The 6398-nt window shown below is 38.3% G+C and overlaps 1 non-coding gene and 2 pseudogenes across 1 annotated transcript; 2 read left to right on the plus strand and 1 right to left on the minus strand.

The window, feature by feature from the left end:
- The first annotated feature begins 1094 nt into the window (after positions 1-1094).
- Positions 1095-2924, plus strand: LOC148296727 (uncharacterized; annotated as a pseudogene).
- Positions 1482-1586, minus strand: LOC148296728 (small nucleolar RNA R71). Its single transcript, XR_015834199.1, has one exon. It is a non-coding gene; the product is annotated as a small nucleolar RNA R71 (small nucleolar RNA).
- A 2539-nt stretch (positions 2925-5463) lies between the features above and the next one.
- LOC148296729 (uncharacterized) lies at positions 5464-6398 on the plus strand (annotated as a pseudogene).

A 6398-nucleotide genomic window follows, 5' to 3' on the forward strand; every position in this document is an offset into this window, starting at 1 on the left:
GCTAGGGTGAGGGCACGAGCCTTAGCAAGAATATGTAGTTTTTGTCCAATTTGCTTATGATTATATGCATGCAGGTTTTCGAATTATTCATCACTGGGTTAAACTATCTAAGTGTCTTGATGCTTGATCACCATTAGGATGTTTAGAAAAGTAATTTGATGCAATTTTGGTCGGAGGTCAGTCCTTGAAATTGACGAAGGCTTCTTGTGATTAATATGTGCAAGTTCACTTAGGATGAATACCACGTCTTAAGGGTTGCAAGGTTTGTCAAAAGGTTTCACATAACTTAATGAGTCATGTATGTTTAGATTTGATCTGAATACCACAGACGGATTGCATGTGTGATATACGCTCTATGTTGGGGGTCCAAGTAGGCATATATTAGGAATACCCAACCTTTGAAATATGCATGTATAGGTCATAAGTAATGGGGAGAACTATATAGAATTGTTATGGTGACGGCGGATCCCTAGTGCTTTCTTAATTTGATTTCTAAAAACACAACTGTTTCTTTTGCTCTTAGCTTTAATTTTGCATATTGCCTTATTTTTATTAGTTAAATTCGTTTTAAGTTAAGGTCTTAAAATCAAACATCTCAACTTTCTCTTTTACAATAATTAATTAGAATTTGGTTTGCTACAAGTTATTTAATAATCCCTGCGGAGAACGACCTTGCGAGAATCATTTATACTACAATAACCTTGTCATTCTTGCAAGTTTTATAGGAGTTTTAACCCTATTTGTGCAGGTACTAAAAAGTCTATCAAGAATTTGGCACCGTTGCCGGGGATTATTTAAAATAATTTGTTCTAATCAGATTCTGCATGAATTATTGCTGTACATACATACCAAAAAAAAGAAGAAATAATCTTTGTTTTTATTTTATTTTTACATATCACAGCAGGGCAGTGTAGATTTACAATATGTGCATGGTCAGCACACGTTCAGCAATTCAGCAATTGTTTCCGTGTGATCCAGAACCTGAGCAATCTTTAAGGAGGAGACGCACGGAGCAAAATTTGCTGTGGGTTCCTTCACTGCAAGGGACTTTTCTGCAGTCTTTATATTCTGAGGACCTGCACAGTAAAGAAACAATGGCTTTTGTTATTCCAGAGGCTGGTGATCCTTTGGGTAACTCTTTAACAGCTCATGCCACTAACATACCAGGTTGCATTACATATCCAGAAGTGGAGGAAGGGTCTACATTCGAAATCAAGCATCACATGTTGAATATTCTACCTACATTTCATGGGTTATTAGCTGATGATCCTAACATGCACATTGCAGAATTTTTAATGGGATGCAAGAATATTTTGGTGAAAGGATTCTCAGCTAAATCTATTAAGCTTCGTTTATTTCCATACACATTGAAAGATCAAGCAAGGAGATGGCTCCTCACACTTCCATCTGGAAGCATTAGCACTTGGAACCAACTCAGTGAAAAATTCTTAAACAAGTATTATCCAGCCTCAAAGACTCTCGACATGAGAACTCAAATTTTATCTTTTGCCCAAAAACCAAATGAAGAGTTTCATGAGGCGTGGGAACGGTTTAAAGAGTTGAATCGAAAATGTCCACATTCTGGTATTAACAGTACTGATCAAGTGCATATATTTTTCAGAGGGTTAAATATGACAACAAAAACTCTTGTCAACACTTCATGCGGAGGTTCGTACAAGGATAAAAAGGCATAAGAGGCTTGTTTATTATTTGAAAAAATGGCAGCAGATACACAACAATGGGCAGTTGAGCAACCACAATCTAGGTCTGTTTTTGAGCTATCTAATGGTTCTCCATATATGTCGGCACAAATTGAAAAAATGGAGAAAAAGCTTGAAAGATTTGATGCCAAATTTGACATGTTATTACAAAGAATTCTAGGTTCACAGGTTGTTGTACAGCAGCCCTTACCAGTTGCCTGCAGCATTTGCAATGTGACAACCCATGATTTTTTGAGCTGTCCACATAAAGATGCTTATCCAGAATTTGCAGCGGAACAAGTTAATGCATTTAATAATTTTCAGCGTCCAAGATATGACGCGTATTCAACTGTTTACAACCCGAGTTGGAGAGATCATCCTAATTTTAAGTGGGACAGAGATCAGTTTGCAAGGCCACAATTTCAACAACAGGTACAGCAACCTGCTGCGCCTAAGGTTGCTTGGGAGGTTGCAATTGAAAAATTAGCAAACGACACCAATCAAGAATTCCAAAATATGCAGGCAACAGTGAAAAACATAGAAAAACAAATGGGGCAGATTGCATTCCAAGTTTCAGAAAGAGCACCAGGTACATTTCCTAGCCAAACTGAACAAAATCCAAGGGGAGGCGCAGATTGTAAGGCAGTTCGAGTTCTACGTTCGGGTAAAAGTTATGACAATAGAGGTGAAATTTGTGCTGAAAATTCGCGGGCAGCATCACAGCCACAAACAGATTCAGGAAATTTTGCAGAATCTGATATTGTTGCAAATTCTGCAATTTTTGCAGATTCTACAGAGTCTATGGGCAGATCCGAAAACAGTGAAAGAATTGCTGCAGAAACTGCAGAGCGTGTTTATGTGCCTCCAATGCCTTATCCCGAAAGGTTGAAGCCCAAAGTTAAAGATCAACAGTTGATAGATTTTATGAAGACGTTGGCCAAAGTTCATATCAATCTCCCATTGATTGATGCAATTAGGAACATTCCATCTTATGCCAAGTTTTTAAAGGATGTTTGCACAAAGAAAAAGAAGCTCGTGGATTTTGAAAAAGTTATTCTTACAGAACAGTGCAACGTAGTTTTATTACACAAACTGCTTCCAAAGAAACAAGACCCAGGGAGTTTTACAATTTCATGCACAATTGGAAATTCTAATTTTAAACGTGCTTTAATTGATTTGGGTGCCAATATTAATTTAATGCCTTTTATGTTTTTTAGAGACTAAGACAAGGAGAAATCAAGCCTACATCAGTTATTCTACAACTGGCGGACCGTTCAGTTGCTTACCCTAGGGGAATTATTGAAGACCTTACCCTAGGGGAATTATTGAAGACCTCATTATTAAAGTGGATAATCTCTACCTTCCTGCATATTTTGTGGTCTTGGATATGGATGAAGATAGGCAAACACCGATTATTTTGGGGCGTCCGTTCATGGCTAATGCTCGAACCCTAATTGATGTTGAGGCTGGAACACTTACACTTAGAGTGCAAGATCAGTTCGTTGTTTTCAATTTATTTGAAGTAACCAAAAGGCTAGCTGATGTGCAAGATTGTATGCGTGTTGACATGTTAGACAGTTTAATGCATGCTGAAATTATGCCCCGTTTGACATCAGATCCATTGTTACAGGTGTTGCATGGGTTGGAGAATAAAAACACTAAAGATGAAGAGGTTTTTGAGTATGTTTCAGTTTTGGAAAGTGTTCCTTTTCTACACCCCCATTGGAGGCACGTTTTTGAGAGTTTAGGGGAACCGAAAAAACCGTTGCAGCCCTCTAAAGTCCAGCCACCTAAACTGGATTTAAAAGTACTGCAAGGACACTTGAAATATGCTTATCTAGGTGCAAATTCTTCGCTGCCAGTTATTATTGCTGCTGACTTATCATCAACAGAAGAAGAAAAATTGCTGCGTATTTTACGAAATTATCAAGATGCAATCGGTTGGACTATAGCAGACATTAAAGGGATCAGCCCTACAATTTGCATGCACAGAATTCTAATGGAAGATGGAGTAAAGCTCACCATTGATGCTCAACATCGTTTGAATCCAATTATGAAAGAAGTTGTTTGTACTGAAGTTATGAAGCTTCTAGATGATGGGATGATCTACCCAATTTTAGATAGTAAGTGGGTTAGTCCAACTCAAGTGGTGCCTAAGCATTCTGGAATTATAGTTGTGAAGAATGATAATAATGAACTTGTGCCTACACATTTGACTACTGGGTGGCGTATGTGTGTTGATTACATAAAGATCAATGTGGGTACTAGAAAGGATCATTTTCCATTGCCTTTCACTGATCAAATGTTGGAAAGGTTGGCTGGTCGTGCGTTCTATTGTTTCTTGGATGGATATTCAGGGTACAACCATCCAGTTGCACCTGAGGATCAAGAGAAGACAACCTTTACATGTCCTTTTGGGACTTTTGCATATCGAAGAATGCCCTTTGGTTTGTGCAATGCTCCTGCAACGTTTCAACGATGCATGATGAGCATATTTTCCGGATTGGTTGAACAGGTAGTTGAAGTGTTTATGGATGACTTTTCTGTTTTTAGGGATTCTTTTTATGAATGTTTGAACAATTTATCCCTAGTTCTTGAAAGATGCATTAAGACAAACCTTGTTTTAAATTGGGAAAACTGTCATTTCATGGTTAAGCAGGGGATTGTCCTAGGCCACTTGATTTCTAACAGGGGTATTGAGGTTGATAAGGCCAAAATTGATGTAATTGCAAAGATGCCACCACCGACAACTGTTAAAAGTGTTCGATCTTTTCTTGGTCATTCTGGGTTTTACAGACGGTTTATCAAGGATTTCTCCAAGATTAGCCGACCATTGTGTAATTTATTGGCTAAGGATGCTCCTTTTGTTTTTGATGATGCTTGTTTGGAGGCTTTCAACAAGTTAAAGACACTCCTCACTACAGCACCCATTATTGCAGCACCTGATTGGAGTTTACCTTTCGAATTGATGTGTGATGCTTCAGATTACGCAGTAGGAGCAGTTCTTGGACAACGGAAAGATAAGCTTCCCCAAGTCATTCATTATGCTAGTCGGACTCTCAATGATGCATAGCTAAACTATGCGACCACAGAGAAGGAATTGTTGGCAGTTGTTTTTGCATTAGAAAAATTCCGTTCTTACTTAGTTAGGGCTAAGGTGATTGTTTACACAGATCATGTGGCTTTGAAGTATTTGTTGTCAAAGAAAGACGCTAAGCCTCGATTAATTCGTTGGATTCTTTTACTGCAAGAGTTTGATTTAGAAATCAGGGATAAGAAGGGTAGTGAAAATGTTGTGGCTAATCATTTGTCCAGGTTGATTTTGCCAATTTCTGCAGAAGATGACTTGCTGCCTTTAAATGAAAATTTTCCAGATGAACAGCTGTTTGCTGCCCATATCATTTCACCATGGTTTGTTGATTTAGTTAATTATTTGGCCAGAGGGGTACTTCATCCAGATTTTACTTTCCAACATAAAAAGAAATTCTTGGCAGATGCAAAGTATTATTTTTGGGATGAACTATATTTATACAAATATTGTTCAGACCAAGTTATTCGCAGGTGTATTCCAGAAGAAGAGCATGAAAGTGTTTTAAAATTTGCACATCAGTATGCTTGTGGGGGACATTTTGGCCCTAAAAGGACAGCAGCTAAAATTTTGCAAAGTGGATTGTTTTGGCCTACTCTCTACAGGGATGCTAATAGTTGGTGTAGATCTTGTGATCGTTGTCAAAGGGTGGGTAATCAGTCCAAAAGAAATGAAATGCCACAACAAAGTATATTAGTCGTTGAATTGTTTGATGTTTGGGGTATTGATTTCATGGGACCATTCCCAATGTCCCATGGCAATCAGTATATTTTGGTGGCTGTTGAATATGTTTCTAAATGGGTCGAGGCAATTGCAGCACCAACCAATCAAGGATCAGTTGTTCTGAAATTCCTCCAGGGGGTAATTTTTCCACGATTTGGAACACCGCATGTCATTCTAAGTGATGGGGGTAAGCACTTTGTTAATAGATCGTTTGCTACGTTGTTGGCTAATTATGGGATCACCATCGTGTTGCTACCCCTTATCATCCACAAACATCAGGACAGGTTGAAGTTTCAAACAGAGAAATCAAGCGAATTCTTGAAAAAACAGTTAGCTCTACTCGAAGAGACTGGAGTTTGAAATTTAGTGATGCTCTCTGGGCGTATAGAATAGCATTTAAAGGCCCAATTGGGATGTCCCCATTTCGGCTGGTTTATGGCAAGGCTTGTCATTTACCTATGGAGCTAGAGCATAAGACATTTTGGGCTATTAAAGAGTTGAATTTTTCTTATGATTCTACTGGAGAAAAACGTAAATTGCAGATTAATGAGCTTGAGGAAATTCGTAATGATGCTTATGAGAGTTCGTGCATTTACAAAGAAAAAACCAAGGCATTTCATGACAATCAGATTCTCAGAAAGAATTTTCATCCAGGGCAAAAAGTTTTGTTATTCAGTTCAAGGTTGAAGTTTTTTCCAGGGAAGTTAAAGTCTCGTTGGAATGGCCCCTATTTGGTTACTAAGGTTTATCCTCATGGGGCGGTTGATATTACAAGTGAAATTAATGGCAACACATTCAAAGTGAACGGTCACAAGCTGAAACCATATTTGGAGTCACCCTTCGATATTGCACGTGAGTCACTGACTCTGAAGGGACCAGTGATCTGA

The sequence above is a fragment of the Prunus avium genome, chromosome 2 (assembly GCF_965620075.1).
Source record: "Prunus avium chromosome 2, drPruAviu1.hap1.1, whole genome shotgun sequence".
Classification (NCBI taxonomy): Eukaryota; Viridiplantae; Streptophyta; class Magnoliopsida; order Rosales; family Rosaceae; genus Prunus; species Prunus avium.